Genomic DNA, 21,008 nt, shown 5'->3' on the forward strand with positions numbered 1-21,008 from the left:
CCCGAGTCGGAAGAGGAAGCTTATTTATTACACAAGGGAGGCACGATGTGGGAGGGTACAGGATGACGCTCGTCATTAGAAGTTTCTCAGAGCAGACTCTACAAACAAGCCTGAAAATCCTCTCTTGTTTAACTTTCACAGTTTCTTCTAAGGTCAGGGAAGGTACTGGGAACTAAATTAAGTGTAGGCATTAATAAAGACTGAGAATGTTGGTCATTTATTTAGAGCTTGTAGTGGAAATCCTCTGGAGACCTTCATCCCCTCTCTTTTCTCTTCAGTTCAAGTTCAAGTTTATTTGTATAGCGCTTTTTACGATACAAATCGTTGCAAAGCAGCTCTACAGGAAATTAAGTCTCCACAATATATTTATATATTGCAGAACCTTAATATATTTAACTTATGGACAAATTGGGTAATTCTGTATGTTGTCTGAGCGTTGGCATCCTCTGAGGTCCTCTGAGGGGTTGGCATCATCTTTTCTCAGGTGTTCGGTCATCTCAGATCATTTAAGGGTTGGATCCAGACTGAAGCTTCTGTAATTCCTAGTTACCACAGGATGTTAATGCAAGAGAAATCAAGTAGTTTACTTGATAGAAACCACCAGATTACTTAACTTTCTTAATTAAGGTCTTAAAGTTAGTGCATTTTTCATAGTAGCAGTCTGTTAGGATCACTGCATTTCCAAGAGCTGCTGGGCAGCGTATGTTAATTTGCTGAAATTCATAATGGCGCAAATGTGGCATTTAACACACAGAGAACCAGTGTTTTGTTGTTTATGTCACTAGCGGCTCTGTGAATGGTGGGAAATTAAGGAAGAAATTCCTGTAGATGGTTAAGAAGTGAGGAAAATGAAACTCTTTGACTAGACAGAGGCCCACCAAACACAGAATACATGCGGAAGAACATACTGAAAATTGTATGTTGGCTATACAGTGGGATAATCGTCTGTGCACAGTCCCCTCAGGCCTTTCAGGAACAAAAGATCTACTGTAGAGGTTCACCGAGGCCAATGGCAAGGGTGGAATAAGCTTCACGGGTAATTCACTTCACTGGAACTGTGTACCTGTAACCGTCAAATGAGGCGATACCACAACCACACAGGTCTTACAGGAAAACTCCAGCTTCAGTACAATTTAAGCTCTATCGGCAGCATGTTGATTACCATAAATTTTGAAAAGCAGTACGCATGTTATATTTAACACATAATTTGCTTGCCAACCTTTTCTGTGCAAGTTATAGTCAATTTTATTTTTAATTGTATATTCCAAAACTCATTACCATCACAACATAAAACCTAAAACTTTAAAGGTAACGTAAAAATTTAAATTTAAACAGTTTTACTGCTCAAATCTACATGTTTCAACGGAACAATTAATAGAAGTGCTTTTAAAAATATATATAGTTTATAGATTCACATTTCTGCTTTCAAATGGCCCAGGGTTACTATCATTAACAAAAACTAAATGTAAAACTATTAAAACATTTTTGTTATGAAATGAAATGTAATATAAATATAAGATGAAAAACTATACTAGGTGAAAATTAGAAATGACCTCATATATAACAAGCAAAATACCTCATAAATAAACAGTAAAACTGAACTAAACGAAAACAACAATAAATGTAACCTAAATCATAATATTGCAAATAACTAAAGCTACTATAATTCAAACTTAAAATAAAATTAAACTGAAAATATAAAAATAAATGCTAGTTAAAATATTAATGAAAACTACTATAGTAAATAAATAATACATACAAAAAAACAGCTGAACTTGAATTGAATCTGATATATTTCTTTAAAGGGGACCTATTATGCAAAAATCACTTTTATAAGGTGTTTGAACAGTTGGCTGCAGTGTGTGAAAACAACCAGCCTATAATGGTAAAAATCCACCAACTCATTTTTGTTGTAGCAATAGTGGAATGTTTATTTGCAAAGGCTAGCAATGCTAATGCAGAGCTTGAGCTCTTGAAGCTCCGCCCTCTTCTCCGGGAGCACCAGCTCATTTGCATTAAAGCAACATACTCCAAATCAGCGCGTTTGGGCTCATACCCTAAAAGTAGCAATTTTAACAAGCTATAAAAATTTATCTGTGGGGTATTCTGAGCTAAAATTTTACACATATGCTCTGGGGACATCAGAGACTTATTTTACAACTTGTAAAAAGGGGCATAACAGGTCCCCTTTAAATGATGGATTTGGATTATTTCTATATAAATGAAACAAGTGAGGGCAGGAAGAACTGCAAAAACTGAACGTACAATCTAGACACCTTGTGTGGCTTTTGGCTAATGAATAAATATGTCATTTCTGTACATTAGATCAATCAGTCAGGCTCAGGTGAAATCACAAATCACAGACATCTGTACTACAGCTGCACAAAAAATTATATAAATCCAGCATTTAGCTCAGCCTTATAGAGTTGTGGGGCTGAGGCCCCATTAAAACTTATATAGGCTGAGACATGAAAACCTATGAGCGTTTGTCTTGGAAACTGGCTGTGGAGTTTCAGTTTGCTATGTTACAGTCCTGCGGGATGATAATGACAGCCATACCTCCCAAGCCTGGAGGTTTCCAGAGAATTTAGAAACCATCATTAGTAAATTAATTGGAGTCAGCGCTTTAAAAGGTTGCAGATAAGCCATGTTGACTTACTTCTGCACTGGGAAATGTCTGCATGTGAGTGTGTGTGTGTGTGTGTAAACTCTATGGAGCCCCTGATCATTTCCCCTAGCTTGGTGGAAAACGCTGACATGAGTTTCACTTTTAATGTCATTTTTTCATAAAAGCCACAGTCTCCAGCAGACTTCCAAGTCGGCCACAGCTGAAAACAGAAACTGCTGTCATGGAACAAATGATTGAGATGAGAAGGAAAGCTTCAATGCCACTCAGCAAAGCTTTGCAGCTTCAATACAGGGCATGTGTATTCTTTACATCATTTATGACCAGGGCCGGATATTGGAACTGATTAGCATATTTGTTTACATTCTGATTCAGTTAAATGTTGATTCATTTTGGGAATCCTTTCGGTAACAATGTCAATAGATCATAATAATAAAAATCATAATAATAATCTCTTTCAATTATTACAACAAAAAAAAAAAGTCACTTTTCAAAATATCTCTGTGTTACACAGATTTGAAACTACATGAACGTGATTATGACAGAATTATAATTTCTGGGTGAACTATCCCTTTAATATGCAAAATATTTTCGTTTTAATTTACAAATTTGCATATTTGGCTGTCTTTGAGGGGCAGAACCTTTTCAGCCAATTACCTGAGCTGTAAATGCCATGTGACAAATCACTTAAAGAAATTTAAGTAATGTGAATGCTAATTGGCTGCTAAACAGCGGTGGTCCATTTAAGGTGGCTGATATATAAATCATTACTGATTATTGTAACCAGTGAAAGATTACAGTACATTTTATTTTTAGATTTATTTCGGTATAATTATGGTAATTATGCTCTTCTTTTTAGCATTTTAATAATACATTGAGAAAAAAAAACAAGTATAAATTCAAATTATATAATTAAATATATATATATATATATATATATATATATATATATATATATATATATATATATATATATATATATATATATTGTAGCGGGCTGAAGAATCACGCGACTAGGGAAGTGTAATAAATGCCCCGGAGGGTGTGTTTATTGAACAGAAATCCAGTGAGTAGGTGAATGGGGTGCTAACGGGTCCCGTGCTCCAAGATAGTGCTGCGTGCTCCGTTCGGTGCTCCGTGGGAGATGGCCGTGTGCTGGCGTGGTGCTCCGGCTGAGGGGGCCGATCGGTCGCTAGCTGCTGTCTGTGGGGTAGAGCGGACACAAGCGTTAGTCATAGCAGAGTGGAGTCGTTGCTCGCCAGCGTGTGTGGCAGAGTGGCTTTTGTAGCCCTCTCTTGATGAGCGTCAGCTGCGACCGATCAGCCCGTGCTGATGGGGTACAGGTGTTCCTCCTCCGTTGCCAGGGCGACGCTGATAGGTGCTCGGGACACTTCTCACATTCCCCCCCCCTAAGCGACGTCCTGGTCCTGTGAGACAGGGGGAAGATGGGGAATGCGGGAGGGGTAACCCTTGACAGACCTACGAAAGCTGTCCACATCCGCGAGAGTCCTTCGGCGTTGGCGGTCCCAGCCCGATGACGCACGTCAAAGTGGAAGTCCTGGAGCGCCAGGAACCAGCGAGTCACTCGAGCGTTGGTGTCCTTGTCTCGGGCCATCCACTGTAAAGGGGCATGGTCGGTGAACAACGTGAACTTCCTGCCGAGGAGATAATACCTGAGCTCCAGGACTGCCCACTTGACGGCCAACGCTTCTTTCTCCACGGCGGCGTAGCGTTGTTCGGCGGGGGACAGCTTTCGGCTGATGTACAACACCGGATGTTCCTCACCGTCCTGGATCTGGGAGAGGACGGCTCCCAACCCGGTGTTGGAGGCGTCCGTCTGTAGCAAGAAGGGGCGGTTAAAGTCAGGTGCGCGCAACACCGGCTCCGAAGTGAGCGCTGCCTTGATCTGACGAAAGGCCTCCTCCTCCGTGGGACCCCAGGTTACCTTCTCCGCCCGCCCCTTCTTGGTCAGGTCAGTCAAGGGAGTTGCTAAGGAGGAGAAGTTAGGAATAAAGCAGCGATAGTAACCCGCCAAACCCAAAAAGGCTCGTACCTGTGTCTTTGAGGTGGGCCGTGGGGCCGAGAGGATAGCTGCCACCTTCTTCTCCTGGGGTCTTATGAGTCCCCGGCCCACCTGGAAGCCGAGGTACTTGGCTTCAGGGAGAGCCAGATGACATTTCTTTGGGTTGGCGGTGAGCCCAGCCCGACGTAGCTCCAACAGCACCCTCCGTAGCCGCTCCAGATGTTCTGCCCAGGTCTCCGAGTGAATCACGACGTCATCCAGATAGGCCGCCGCATACTCCTGATGGGGTCTTAACAGGATGTCCATCATTCTCTGGAACGTTGCGGGTGCCCCGTGAAGCCCGAAGGGGAGAACCCGGTACTGCCAGTGCCCAGATGGAGTTGAGAAGGCTGTCTTTGGTTTGGCTTGTCGTGTCAGGGGGACCTGCCAATACCCCTTTGTAAGGTCCAGCGTGGAGATAAACCGGGCTCTCCCCAGACGATCCAGGAGTTCGTCAACCCGTGGCATGGGGTAGCCATCGAACTCGGAGACCTCGTTGAGCTGGCGGAAGTCGTTGCAAAAACGGAGGGTGCCGTCCGGCTTTGGGACCATGACGATGGGGCTGGACCAGGGGCTGCGGGACGGCTCTATTACTCCTAACTTCAACATCTCCTTTACCTCCTCCTCGATGGCGTGTCGCCGAGCCTCAGGGATCCGGTAGGGACGCTGCCTAACGACGACTCCAGGTGGCGTACGAACGTCATGCTCGAGGACGTTGGTCCGCCCGGGGCGTGGGGAGAACACATCCGAGAACTGACCGACCAGATGTTGGAGCTCCGTTTTCTGGGCGGCCGAGAGGTGGGAGCTGATATCAACAACCACGGGATCGGCGGCCACCAACGCCGAGAGCTGGGTCCCAGTCCCGACCCAACGCTTCAGGAGGTTGATGTGGTACAGCTGGTGCTCTTTCCTCCTGCCGGGTTGTCGTACACGGTAGGTGACCGGCCCCACTCTCTCGGTCACGGTATATGGACCTTGCCATTGGGCGAGGAACTTACAGGCGGCGGTCGGGACCAGGACCAGCACGTGGTCTCCTGGATGGAATTCCCGTGGTTGGGCCGCCCGGTCGTAGCGACGTTTTTGCGCTTCTTGGGCTTTGACGAGGTGCTCTTTAACGAGGGGCATCACTCGGTCGATTTTCTCCCTCATGTCCCGGACATGCTCAACGGTGGACCGATGGGCTGCGGGCTGCTGCTCCCAGGCCTCCTTGGCAACGTCGAGTAGGCCGCGGGGCTGCCGGCCAAACAGGAGCTCAAAAGGAGTGAAACCGGTGGAGGTCTGGGGAACTTCGCGTATGCCAAAGAGGACATACGGAAGCATCTGGTCCCAATCACGGCGATCATCAGCAGCCACGCGACGGAGCATTTGCTTCAACGTCTGGTTGAATCTTTCGACCAACCCATCGGTCTGAGGATGGTACACGGTGGTGTGGAGCTGCTTCACCCTGAGGAGGCGGCAGAGGTCGGCCATCAACCGGGACATGAAGGGAGTGCCCTGGTCGGTCAGGATCTCCTTGGGGATGCCGACCCGGCTACACAAGAGGAAAAGCTCCTGAGCAATGGCTTTCGAGGTGGCTTTTCGAAGGGGGATGGCCTCAGGGTAGCGGGTCGCATAATCCACGACGACCAAGATATGTTCGTGGCCCCGGGCAGACCTAGGCAGCGGTCCCACCAGATCCATCCCTATCCGCTCGAAGGGCACCTCGATGATGGGCAGCGGAATCAATGGCGAGGGGGGAGGGGCCCGTGGTGCCGTCCGTTGGCAGACCGGGCAAGCCTGACAGAACCGTTTTACGTCTCCATCCAGGCCGGGCCAGTGAAATCGGTCTCTTATCCGCTGGATGGTGTTCTGAGCGCCCAAGTGGCCCGCCATCGGATGGGAGTGGGCCAACTCCATAACTGCCTCCGTTTTCGAGCGGGGCACCACCAAGAGTTTTACTTCCTCCCCCCTTCGCTGGGCAACGCAGTACAGCAGGCCGTTCTGGACCACAAAGTGAGGGGTCGGGTGTGGTGGTTGTTGAGTCTCCTTCCCTTCAACCACCCTCACGTCGTCGGGGACCTCGGCTCGGTTTCCCACGTCGGCGGTTCCCGGCAGGGCTGACAGGCTGTGTAGCGGCGGTGAGTAGCTGGTCGAACCCCGGCCAATCCCGGCCGAGGAGGACGGACACGGGCAGATCTCGGACAACCCCAACTTCCACGGGCCAGGTTCCGGGGCCAGCGGAGATGGTAACCCTGCGGGCTGGAACATGGCGAGTATCTCCGTGGACACAGGTAAGAGGGATTTCGGCCTTGGTTCCTGGCTTTGGCGGTATCACATCTGGGTGGACGAGACTCACCGCACTACCGGAGTCCAGGAGGGCTTGGAATGCATGCCCGTTGATTTTTTACCCTCGCCTGAGGGCCTTTCGGCGGTGGCTCCCGGTGCACCACGCAGCCTGCCAGCCAGGTTCGCTCTGGTGGACGTGGAGGGTCTGTGGGCATTGGCTCGTCCACAACGCCGGGAACCGCGGGCCTGCTGACTGCCCGATGGGTGCCCTCTGGCGAGCGTCGCTCCTGGAACACCCTCCGGGGAAAAGGCGGCGCTCGCTCCCCAGCCTCCCGTCGCTGCGTCGTTTCTGCCAGCTCGATGGCCTCCACCAGATCCCCGACGGTTTGCGGGTTCCGCATGCCCGCCGCCTGCCGAAGAGAACGAGGAAGGGCTCGGAGAAAGCGGTCCACCACGACCCGTTCGGCCACTTGAGCGGCGCTGGGGCTCCCGAACAATAGCCAGTGTTGGGAGAGACGCGTTAGTTCGGCGGCCTGGGCGCGGGCTGGCAACCGGCTGTTGTATTCCCAGGCGTTGAACAATTGGGCGGCGGCAATGGGGGACAATCCGACTCGGGCCATGATCTCCCTCCGTAGATCGTCATAGGAATCCATGGACGTCGTGGGAAGAGAAAAGTATGCCTGTTGCGCCTCTCCCGTGAGTAGCGGCGCCAGGATCCGGGCCCAGTCTTCCCTCGGCCAGTCCTCCCGTGTCGCGATGGCCTCGAACCTTCCCAGATAGTGCTCGACGTCATCATTAGCAGTCATTTTAGGCAGGAGTTGAGTGGCTTGAACTCGGGGGTCGGGCAGCGGAACCCGCTGAGCCGCAGAAACGCGCAGCGCGGCCACCTCTCGCTCCGTTTCTCCCTGACGTGCAGCCATATGCTCGACTATCTGTTGTTGTCGTATGCTGATTTCGGTCAGGTGCTTTAAAAGATCTTCCATGGCTGGGGAGTCGCCGCCGCCGGTGAGTGACTGAGACAAAACAGGGGGGGGGAAAAAAAAGGAAAAACAATTAGCCGGGGAAATCGTGACAGTCGGTGATTCTTCAGCAATTATGCCCGCATTCTCCACCAGTGTAGCGGGCTGAAGAATCACGCGACTAGGGAAGTGCAATAAATGCCCCGGAGGGTGTGTTTATTGAACAGAAATCCAGTGAGTAGGTGAATGGGGTGCTAACGGGTCCCGTGCTCCAAGATAGTGCTGCGTGCTCCGTTCGGTGCTCCGTGGGAGATGGCCGTGTGCTGGCGTGGTGCTCCGGCTGAGGGGGCCGATCGGTCGCTAGCTGCTGTCTGTGGGGTAGAGCGGACACAAGCGTTAGTCATAGCAGAGTGGAGTCGTTGCTCGCCAGCGTGTGTGGCAGAGTGGCTTTTGTAGCCCTCTCTTGATGAGCGTCAGCTGCGACCGATCAGCCCGTGCTGATGGGGTACAGGTGTTCCTCCTCCGTTGCCAGGGCGACGCTGATAGGTGCTCGGGACACTTCTCACAATATATATATATATATGTGTGTGTGTGTGTGTGTGTGAAGAGTTTATTTGCAAAAACAGATATTTTCAAAAATCATGTTTTTTTTATTATGTTATGTTTTTATTGTGTTTTATTGTGTTAGTTAGCTGTTTTTTAAAGTAATTTTTTAACCTAGTCAAAATAACCCGACTGCAGTTGGATTGAGATTAGTCTCGTGTAGCTAGTAGTTAGACTGACGGCTGTCTGGGAACTTTGGCCGCTTTGAATGGCCAAGGCCCGCCCAAGAGGTCATATGACTGACAGGTAAAGCAACCAATCACGTTTCGTTTTGTGTCGCGTCATGTTTATGGGCGTGGAAATGTCTCTACAATAACAGACCGGTGTGTAAAACTCTTTGACATATTTTAAAGATTCTATGCCGCAAACTTTAAATTTTTCACATACTTTTGAAAATTCAGTGTTTAGTTGATCCTGACAGGCACTCGTCGTCACAGTTGTAAACATGACAGCTTTCTTCTTTCGTGAGGGGGTTTGGCGTCACGGCATTTTTTTTCCAGGCGGAACGTTAAAGAACGCGACACAGACGTCTCCCGGAAATCCTGTATAATTCAACCAATCCGATGAGGACTTCGAAACTCCTGAAGTGTTTCCAGATAAGTGTACCATATGCATCAGACGTTTAGCCAACGGTCCGTGGATGTGATGTCTGAGGCTGAGACTAGATTGAGATTAATTGGAATGCACAATGAAAAAACATGATTTCTGAGAATTGTTAAAAATGGAGTAAATATATATATATATATATTAGGGGTGTCAACATGAATGCGTTAACGCATGCGATTAATCTAAAAATTTTAACGTGTTAATATTTTTTTAACGCAAATTAATCATGTGATAAGTTTTGACCCCAACTTCTTCCTGTCATCGCAGCGTAGAAGGTTATCTATCAGTGTGATAAGGGTATAGCGACCCGGTGTTGCCAGGGTAGCGTTTACATCTGAAATGCTAATTTGTGCAGCGATATAAAAGGCTATAAATAGCATATTTTAACAACAGTAAACGACCAAATTCCACATGTGATCGCAAAAAGAAGTTATTACATACACTCGATGGTGGTTTAAAGTGAGTTCTGAGTAAAGGTGTACTATTAATCTCATAAATTGTCTTATGAAGCATGATGCTAATATTAGCACTAATGCACCTGCAGAACAGGTGCAGTTCTTCTTCATAATGCATTTCGTCATAATACTTCACATAAGGTTGCAAGAAAATGTTTTGTTGTGTTTATTTAGAAATACTTTTGATAATAGTTGGGTAAATGTATACTGGGATTGAAGCGATGTGGCTTGGTAAACATTTTATTGCCAGTATAAAGGCTGATAATGGCTGAATAAAAACAAATTAATAATGATAAAAGAATAATAAGGATTGTCTCATACCTGGCGGAAGTGTGAAAAGTTCTGTTTCCTTAAACTAGTTTGTCATGCATTTCTTTATTTCAACACATTTACAGATAAATCCCTGTATTTTAAATTTGCAATTAATTGTGATTAATCACAGTCCATGACCATGATTAACGCGATTAAATTTTTTACACTAATACATATATATAAATATATATAGACACACACACACACACACACACACAGTCATGGCCAAAAATATCGGCACCCTTGGTAAATATGATCAAAGAAGGCTGTGAAAATTATTCTGCATTGTTAATCCTTTTGATATTGAATTTCTAACAGAGTGAGTCACTTATGGATTTTTTTATCTGTTGGTATTTGATAGAATCCATGTGTCTAAACAAGATGTCCAGGACCTTCAGCAGAAATATAGGCCCAAAACATAAAAAATACAGCAGTATATTTCATTGTACACATGGGGTACTTTTTATCCCTGTGTTCACCAAACCCATCTTGAGTGTTTGCTGCTAAAAAGCTCATTTTTTAGTTTCATCTGACCATAGAAGCCAGTCCCATTTGAAGTTTCAGTCGTGTCTGATAACTGAATATGCTGGAGTTTGTTTTTGAATGAGCTTGGAGAATGTAGGTGATGTTTAAATTTTATTTTAAAGGTTTTCTGACCCCGAAACTCAACTATTTTCTGCAATTCTCCAGCTGTGGTCCTTGGAGAGTCTTTAGCCACTCAAACTCTCCTTCTCACCGTGCATTAAGACGATATAGACACAAGTTGTCACGAATCTGGTCCATGCTCTTCCGGACAATCACCACCAGAGGTCACCCGTTCACCACATTGACTCTTACACTACACAGCACACTGGACTACAGTTCCCACAATGCATTGCACAGATCACAGCTGTCACCATTCACACATCACACACACCTGATGCTCATTTCACAATCACTCACTCTCTATTTAAGCCTGGGACTTGCTCTTGCTCAGGGCCGAGTATTGTCTGCATTTAGTGCTCTCCTAGCGCTAGCTGCTTTACCGTGCCTTCCGTGTTTCTGTAATTGTTTAGCGTTTATCACTCGCATAGCGATAGCTACTCTACGGAGCCCTAGTCCTAGTCTTGCCTAGCCTGTTTACCTGTGTTTTTGATGCCTGCCTTTGTTTCCTGGATTTACCCCTTTGCCTTGCCGTTTGGACTCTGTTCGCTCCCCGTTTGAATTATTGCTCTCGACTCTGGATTATCTCTCTGCCTTGCCCCTTTGGATACTGTTCGTTGATCGTCGACCCACGCTTGCTCCACGGACTGCTCTGTCTTGTCCTTGCCATACCTGTTTGCCGATCTCTGACCCTGCCTGTTTTTGACCATGTTTTATAATAAAGCTTTGCATATGGATCCGCACGTCTCACGTCTCGTCAACCCTGTAACACAAGTCCTCTTCCAGGCAGTTCCGTAACATTTTCTGTTGATTTGGAAATTCTTAATTATTGCCCTGATGGTGGAAATGTACGGAAGTTCTAAGCGGCCATGTATTGTTATAATTTTTCTGTCTTGTTTTCTTGTTATCACGACTTAATTTTCTCTGTGTATTCGGCATGAGAAAATGCTATAGAAGCAGCATCATTGCAGCATCATGGATGATCGTATTAGCTTTTACTTTGATCAGGGACTCACTCGAAACTGAAATAATAAAAATAAAAATATGTAGTACCATCCCAAATATTGAAGGTGTTGTGTGTGTGACCGACTACATTGATCCATGATAGAATAGCCTACTTGTCATGCATATTCATACTCAGCCATTTTAGCTCTGTGTCTGTCAGTGATTGACGACTTGCACATAAGTGTTGGACACTTGAGAAGGAGGCTGTCGGGTCTGCAACTTTATCGTCGAAGACAATATAGCGACCCTGATTTTCTCACAACTTTCGTTATGTCCAGATAACCACAAAACAAATTTTGTTATGTCGAGATCACGAGAAAATTAAGTCGTGATAACGACAAAACAACTTTCGTTATGTCGAGATCACGAGAAAATTAAGTCGTGATAACGACAAAACAACTTTCGTTATGTCGAGAAAAATTATAATAATGCATGGCCGCTTAGAACTGGGAATTTGTGAAGCTCAATTATCTTTTGCTGCACATCAGAAATATATTTTTTGGTTTTTTTCATTGTGATGGATGATGTGATGGAGGAATTTGGCCTTTGTTTTCCCTCCTATTTATATTTCTGTGAAACAGGAAGCCATCGCTGGATAATTTCATGTTCATAATCACCCTGGAGTGCTCAAAATTGTGAATATGAATGATAATATACTTCAGAGATATTTTACTCATAAGAATTTCTAGGGGTGCCAATAATTGTGTCCAACGTGTATTAGAGAAAAACATTTATTTCATAATGATATTTCCCCCCATTTTAAATTCTTATTATCCAATGAAAGGTTAGATTTTTTGTTTTGTTTTTTTTAAATAAAAGATCAAAAGGATTAACAATGCAGATTAATTTTCAAAGCCTTCTTTGATCATATTTACCAAGGGTGCCGATATTTTTGGCTGTGTGTGTGTATGTGCGGATGTGTACGTGTGTGTACGTACGTGTGTACATACACAGTATATCTCTCAGATAAAAGCATATAAAAACAAAAGTTACCTTTATAACTTTTGTTAATTTATTTTGAAACATTTTGTGGTGATTCAGTGCCCCAAACTGCCACTGACCACAAAAACAATCACAAAGTGCTTCACTATTGACTATCCTGAGTGGTGACGTCAAAGGCAGCAGATAATGCAAAGACAATCTGACAATTACTCCCGTTGCAATGTGCGTCATTGTTCCTCTTGCAGCATTTAAACAGAAGCAGCATGAACTCACTGAAAGGAATGTTCCTCAGTAACATGACGCAGTCAGACATCCATAACTCTGCTCAGGAAACGGATCATTGAGCGAAATCCAAAGGATAAAGTGTTTTATGAATTATGTCTGGTGCAAATATTTTGCTCATGAAGTCCAGATAATACAACAGTTGTTAAATAAATCAATAAATGATGACAAAAACATGCAAATGGGAACTGTAGAAAATGTTACTGCCCAGTTTGACCTTACCTGACCCTAACTACCAATGCTGAGCAAGAGGGAAAACCTCTAAGTAAACGAGGGATATGAGGGGGAATGTTTTAGCGTGTAAGTCTGACATGGTCTGTGGTTTAAAATGTCAGCCCAAAGGTAGCAAACCGTTCATGGGTTGTCCAACTCGCACTCTGAGATCTGAAAGAATGCAGATAAAAGGGAAGAAAATCGTGCAATGGATCAGAAATGGGAAGAAATGATGATGCACAGAGTTTAGTGTGGATTCAATCCATGCACGCCTTTTATTGTAGGCGTCCTTCACTGCCAGGATGAAAGGAAATGTGCTAAAAAGAACCGTTCTTTGAAACAGTTGTGAAGCTGTGAAGGTTAACAGCCATGGATAAACAACATCTTCCTTTCTGAGCAAATGCTAGGCGTTCTTAAAGCTATAAACAATAATCTAATTAAGATCAATGCATTCTCACAGACTCATTTCCACTGAAGCACTCATGTTTATCCTATCAGGGACAGGGGCGTTTATTCTAGAATACAGTCATAAATTAAACGCAGCCCCGTTCTTGCTCAATAAAGTTAAAATTAAGAACTGAATTGTGCCTGCTGGGTCCCATCCAACTGATTTCCTAACAGGCCTCTTGTAAGGTTTGATGGCTGCAGTTTAACAATACCAATTTTTCAAATATATTCTTTTTTGAAAGAAAGATATACAGGTTTAGAGCGATATGTAAATGACGGCAGAATTTGCAACCATTCTTTTATTTGCTTTTTTAGCAGATTTATTAATAATGAATGTAATTAAAAATATATAACAATTTGTTTTGGTGAATCAATTCAGGACCATTTGAGGAGGAATGGTGAATATTTTCCCCAATCCTACTAATTTTAACCAAACAAAATTTAAGCCATAGTAATATGTGTGAATATATTTTGCCAGTTAATGCGATGTCTTAAAGTGCCCCTATTATGGGTTATGAAAGGTTCATATTTTGGTTTTGGGAGTACAATGTCAATGTTGCAATGTCAAAAAACACTTAAATTTTCTTATTTGCATTTATTTTTTACCTTATTTGCCCAATGACTCAGTAGCCCCTCACTGCAGAACAAAGATCCAGGGGCGGGGTTGGATGGGAAAACGACTCGTTTCAATGATTCAGAGTCGACTCTTTCTTTCTTACTTTATACACGGTTCACTTTTAGATTTAAAACTTTGCAGGATGTTTTCATTCACTTAGAGCTGTGTTACACACTGCATGAAAGGTCATTTTCAAAATTCCATAATAGGGGCACTTTAAAGTCAAACCAAAATGGACATATATCCAAGATGGATTTCAAAAATAAAATAAATAAAAATGCTAGGGACTTAGTTCCATCTATCAGTTGCTGATCATAAACAGGCAGATATGAATGAGAGCTTACAGTCAATTTTAAGAAAGGGATTGGGTTTATACAGACTAAATGTTTGGAGAAGTCCAGCATACATCACCAGAGAGAAGTCATTTCACTGGAAGATCCAGTTATGAAAATTTGATGAAAAAGAATGAACAAGAACATTATTTAGTATGCACTCGCTTCTACCAAACTACACTTACACCAGCTAATAATTTTTGAGTCAGATAGAAATAGCTCCTCAAATTAACAACTGCACTTTACATTTACAGTGTCGCAGGAAATGAAACCGCTCCGAATACACGCTGACAAACAGATCTGTTACTGACGTCTCTGATTATCTTTTCCCCACTGTTCAGCCCCTGCAGTACCACTGGTGCTTGTGAACTAGAATGGAAACACGAGACTTATTTTTGGAGAAAACACAAAAGCCAGAGTTGCTGCTTTTGGCAAGCTGCCTGAAATAAAGTTAAATGTACAGAACAAACAAAGCTTGCTTTTGGGTATCATCTATAAGCCCCACCCAGGAAAGTATTCTTGGACACAAAAAAGGAAAGGAAAAAGCAAACAAACTCCCAGTGAGAATGACGTGTACAATGTGTACGCTATACTTGTACGAAGCCTTAAGGTTCCTATTACAAAATCCTGAGGAACTTTATTTCAACACCATTCTGGGCAGTTTTGGCACAAGGGACTTCTCATTTTGTAAAAGGAGTGTATTTTGGCAAGGCACATGTGTTCCTGCAGCAGCTGATCTCAGGAGGAGCCTCATTCACACACGGTAGGGTCCTGCTCGGCTCTCAGCATGGCCTGCTGGGTTGAAAGTCTGCACTGGGTGCTGATAGGCTTTCATCTCATTACTATGGCTCTACCGCAGAGCAACCATGCTTGGGTGCCTCAGGCACTGTTTTCACATCGCATTCCACTGATGACACGCCGCCAGCATGAGTAACAGCTCCCACATGGATCTGTCAAAAGACACGCTGCTGAACCCCCGCAGCCACATCCAGACAACCCCTCTCGCTGAGAATCAGGACAGCTGTGTTTAATGCATTCACACACTGTCCGGATTCTCAGTAGCTCCTTTGATCTTTCAGCATGGATGAAGAGAGAACGCTTGTTACTCCCAAGGAGTTTCTTGTTGCGTCCAGTGCACTTAGCAGCAAGTTTTAAATCTTAAGTGCGCTAAAGCCACAGACAAGAGAAGAATTTTGAGGCTCTCAAACAGTAAAATCAGACTGACTAAGGTCATAAACACTACCGTTCGAAACTCTGGGGTTTTGGGTCTGTAGGATTTTTTTAAATGTGTTTTACGTTTCTTTTTTTTTTTTCTTTTTTGGAAGTACCTGCATTTCTTTGATTAAAATACAGTTTTTTAAAAGTACTATTGTTATAGTTATTATTATAGTTTTCTACTTTTATATATTTTAAAATGTATATTTTAATTTATTTAGCTTTGATGGTAAAACTGGACTTTCAGCATCATTACCCCAGTCTCAGTGTCTAATAAGCCTTCAGAAATCATTCTAATATGCTGATTTGCTGTTCAAGAAAACTTTTTTTTTTTTATCAGTGTTGAAAACAATGTGATTTTTTTTCAGGATTCTTTGATAAATGGAGATTTCAAAAGAAAAACAAATGCAACATTATAAATGTCTTTACTGTCACTTTTAATCAATTAAATTCATTGTTGCGAAAAAGCTCGGGGGAAAACATTTAAGGGTTTAAAAATATTTTAAATAAAGAAACTTTACAGCATTAATGAATCTATTGAAGAAGTGGATTGCAGATCTACAATGGCCCTCATAATAATGTTAATTATAATATTTCTTGAATAATTATTTATCACAGTTACATTTATGCAAGTTAGAAAATAAGTTGTTTATGGCTTTAGTCAGCCTTTTTACTCTAAGAAGCTGATCTCATTGTGTGTGTGTGTAGTTAACCATATTTGACAAGATTCAGGGCAGAGCCTCGCAACCTTGAAGTACAGATAAGTGTTCTCTGCGTGTGTGTGTGTGTGTGTGTGTGTGTGTGTGTGAATGTCTATCTTTGCAGCTAGATGCAGAGAGAGAGAGCCATTTGCCATCACCCTGATGTCCAGGGTTACATACATACATCTCTGGAGAGACCTATTGCGTCTGACCTCTGATCAATCGTCACCAAAATAATCACTAGTAGATATGCTTTGAGTTTTACGTCCATGTGTGGAGATTTCCTAAGTTTATCTACCAACTAGAATCTTGCTTACCTGTGTATTGACGTAATAGTGACCTCTGTTAGAGTATAACTATTGGTGTCTAGAACATGTACGCAGAGCGGCCTACGAACTCCATCACGAGTGTTGAAGCTGACTTCTGCTTTTGAAACTGCAAACTATGTTCTTCAGTAAATTTTTCTTTAATTGAATCACATCTCTGACTCCTGGTCTTTGTTCATCATACCTGGTCCTTGGGTTTTTAACTGTATTCCCCTACACTATTTCTAGGTCGCTGTTTTTTTTCTTTATAATTTTTATAAAAATTTATAATTATCAATAATTTGAATAACATTAACATTATACTTATCAGTACTTAAATTCATAAAATGAAAGAATTGACAAACATATTGACTTAAGTGTTTCTTTAAACCAAATAGTATGTTTCGTAGAATAGATTATCAGGAAAAGGCATTAACATGAAAATTATCGCTTTACTCATGCAACCTCCCGCTGATTCTCCAAATGATGACAAAATGCAGTTTATGACTGAAAATTGAATGTTTAGACATCACCTTAAGGCATGACAATACAGACACACACCCACATGAGCACATACCCCTCTTGCCTCTAAGTGCATGTCTGTGAAGGAGACCCTGTCGTTTTCTTCTCCTCTCTTATATTAGCATGGAAGGTGACCGTTTATTGCTAAACATTGCGTTGTTCTTGAGTTTAAAGCTGGTGTGGATCTCTGGTAAGACTGGTATATCAAGTAAGACCTCCTCGTATAGTTTTTCATTAGCTAACAGGGCTTTAAGCTTCAGCAGTGTCACCCCTGTGCACATTTGGCTACCAAAATCCACAGCAACATGTGCAATTCATTCTCTCGATCCAAAAAACATGCAAACACATTGCAGCGTCCCAGACTCAAAGTCTCAGACTGGTTTTACGATTCACACATTTTCCAAGCCACTGTGTCTGTGACACAACAGTGACCCTGGATTCCACCTATCACTGGAGAAGAATGAGTTTCAGTGTTATTCTTTCTGTAATTGGTGAAAACAAATAAAGATTACCAAGCCTCAAGTCAATGGAAACATCTTTAGAGCACTGTTTCATTTTTCTCTCTTATTTCACAGCCTTATGCTGCAGAGAACACTCCAATAATCTGATACTATCTTCTGAATCCTCACATTAGCAGTTCATGGCAAGATTAAAGTATCTGAAATTCTTTGTCACAGTTTTGCTGAAGCAATAGCAATAGAGTTAGGAAACGGCTCCCTGTCCCTTACAGTCACCCTTCAACTAAAGTTCAGAATCCAGTGAGTTTCATTTGAACATGAACTGTCGAATTAAACAGGAGCAGAGCCACATTTTCACATTCATATTGGTACATGGCATTGACTGTGTACATCATATTTTACCCAAGAATCAAATAAAATGGGTTCCAAACTGAATCAAATCAGGAAAATATGTATGGGCATCCAGTCCAATAGTTTCACATGCTGTTCTGAGTCATTTAGTTTAGTTACCGATTCATTTCATACTGGCATTTTTTAATTAAAAATAAATAAATAAATAAATATGCATGATTTGGGTTTTCAGTCTCTAACAAACATTGAGGGACACACGCCCACTCCTGTAGCTTGGTCAGTCTGAGCTTGATGTGAGGGTTAAAAAAATTTAATAAAAAAAAAGTGTCAAGAGATTTGTCACTTGGCACTCAGCCAAACGGAGAGGCATTTCCTGATCCAAACGTTGACAGCATAGATTCTAATGAAACAACCCATCCGCAAACAAAACCCGCCTATTCTTTGGAAATCCCTGCAAGCAGCACATTTCTGAGTGGCATCAGTTCTGTTAGATCAATCAGCCACCCAAAACAAAAGAGAGAGAGAGAAACTGAGGTTGGAAACAACTTGGTCAATAAGCAACTGGAAAAGCCTCTCACTTTAGCAGCATGGAAAATTAATACATGGAAAAGTAGCCATCACTTTGTCCAAATCCTCCAGCACAAACTCTTAACAGGGGAGTTGGTTCGAATTGGCCACCACAACAAAGTTGTAGCGTGGGTGATGTATGGATAGGTCGGACTACTACACAAACTGTGAGTAGGATGATAAATATGTTTCAAATAATGGTGGATATGAGTTTTCACGGTGGCCGGACTATACATCACACTGTGTTTTAAAGGCTCGTGCATATATCCTTTCCTGGAGTGGTTTGGCTTTTGATAGGTCGGTTTGAGTTATGGCACTCACTGCGGCTGTGTTTGTGTTGTAATAGCAGAGCAGACGGGCGTCCGGAAATCCAGTCCATTGAAAACGGCTGCACCTCATGAACACACTTCACACTCCCCACCCCCAAAACTGTCCCACGAGCAACACGCTGGAATGTGCCACCGAGAAAGCCCTGCGACTATCTTTCACACACACTCAACTTAGAGAGATGAAATGCCACACATGCAAAATTAATCAAATGTGCAAAACAAGTTGTAGCTCCACGTTAGGAACAACGTTTGGCCTTGTAAAGCACAAAACACAAAACCTCTACATCTAATGTTTTTTTCAGAACACCTACATGCATTTTTATTTGATTTTTTTTTATCTACAACATCTTTTCACTGGAACATGATTTTTTATACATTTGTTTTAGGAAAGTTGGGAAAACAAACTGTTTAAAATATGTATATATATATATATATATATATATATAAATAGTATATTATGTTAAATACATTACATATAGGATACATTTTTCACGTAACAATATTCTAATTTCCCTCTTATATAGTTATAAATCATATAAAAAATAATGTTTATATAAAAAATTACATATTTCAAATATTTAATCAAAGATGTTCAGACATGACTTATGAACACATCTGAAAAACACTATAGCCAGATGAAATGCTTTCACCAGGGGGCGATATGGGAGACAAAATTGGTGGTACTTCACTCTAAATGATTTTAAAATGCACAACCGCCAAACACAAGAACAACTACTGAAGAGATTTAAGTACAGGTCTATTGTGTTCTTTTAAAACATTTCTTTCTTTTCTATTCTAAAAACTGAAGTCATACTAGAGTCTTCTGCTTGCTTTGAAGTAGAAGTAAACAAAACGTCTAAGAATATTAAGTTAAGTAGTAATAAGTATAAGCTGGTGATTCATCAGTGAAGCATCACCACCAACGCCCATTTTCTCACAAACTCACTTCAGTTTACATTTTCAGGCAATAAAGTCTCAAAGACATAAATAAAGCCTTTCAGACAGCAATAAATCAACTGCCTACTTACTCCAGCCAGTATTTTCTAGACATCAAAGATGCTGTGATGCTCTCAAAGAGTTTTATAACTCACTTAAAAACTGTTTGCATGCATGTAGAAAAAGTTACTTCTAAGTCACACTCACCGCTGAAGAGAAGAAGCCTAAAGGGTCAATTATTGTATAGTTTGGAGAGGACAGGCAGACGTGGAGACGAAGTGATGCAAGCGTGTCCGTGACTGCAGGATAAACGTAGTAGTAGTGAAATGAGGAAAAAGTGCGCGCTCCTCCTCTCCAAAATCATGAACAGCCCAGAACTCTTGTTGGGTGTGGTCTGGAACTCAATACGTGCTGCGCTGTGCTGTGCTGTGCTGAGGAAGGGAGGGAGGGGAAACTTTCTGGAAGCATTAGGTGTTGACAGTATGTACAGAATTCATTGTGGAATGCTTCCTTTTGAATCTGGACAAGGTTTAAGACTTCAGAAGTCGACACTGCATGTCATTTGTCCGAAAACGACCTGCTCTGAACGTCACGCATCTATTTTTGCGCTCATTCTCACGTGATTTTGAAGGGGAGTGTGACAGATTTGGTTGGTGGTTTGTGTGTGTCTATATGTGGTTCTCTGTGGTGTTGAAGAAGACCAAGAGCGCAGGGGAAAGTCTTAGTCTTGGCGGGAACTGAGAATGAGGCCAGTGGCAGGAAGAGTGTAACAAGGAGATTTACTCACAAAGGAAACGTTTGCCCCCAAATTCAGCCACTGAATGCTCAGCTACCTCTCCCTTGTTCTTCTAAACAGCTGCTTCTGTGAACATCCAGATGGCTACATCCAACACAAAAAATATCTGCAATATTTATAGTTAAGTACATTTATCGATAGATAAGCACTTTGTAGCTATGTATATTTTTAGTTCCACTGTGCATATTTATTATGTAACAGAGTGATATTGACATACACCATTATTTTATGCCATCTGCAGCCATCTGCAAATATTTGTCTATTCATTTCCTGTGTGCTCCTCCCTTTTGCATTACGTCCCCAGGATTCTGGCTCCCTGGGTTTCCTGAGCATGAGATCTAAGCTAGTTGACTTAGGGTTTGACTGACTCTGATCCATTGATTGGCTTTCTCTCTAATAGGACAACAGTGCTTAAAAACAAGCTTTCAGTAAACACCTGTTTCTGTTACAGGACATGCAGC

General features: G+C 42.7%; 1 protein-coding gene across 1 annotated transcript in view; it reads right to left on the reverse strand.

The window, feature by feature from the left end:
- The window catches only part of LOC306866131 (epithelial membrane protein 2-like), a 28,110-nt gene extending 7,775 nt beyond the window's left edge, over nt 1-20,335 (reverse strand). The window contains exon 1 of the mRNA XM_079411161.1: nt 19,959-20,335. The gene's annotated coding sequence lies outside the window, so the exon portion shown is untranslated. The remainder of the gene's footprint in view (nt 1-19,958) is intronic.
- Nucleotides 20,336-21,008: the final 673 nt, after the last annotated feature.

Source organism: Barbus barbus (assembly GCF_936440315.1).
Source record: "Barbus barbus genome assembly, chromosome: 4".
Lineage (NCBI taxonomy): Eukaryota > Metazoa > Chordata > Actinopteri > Cypriniformes > Cyprinidae > Barbus > Barbus barbus.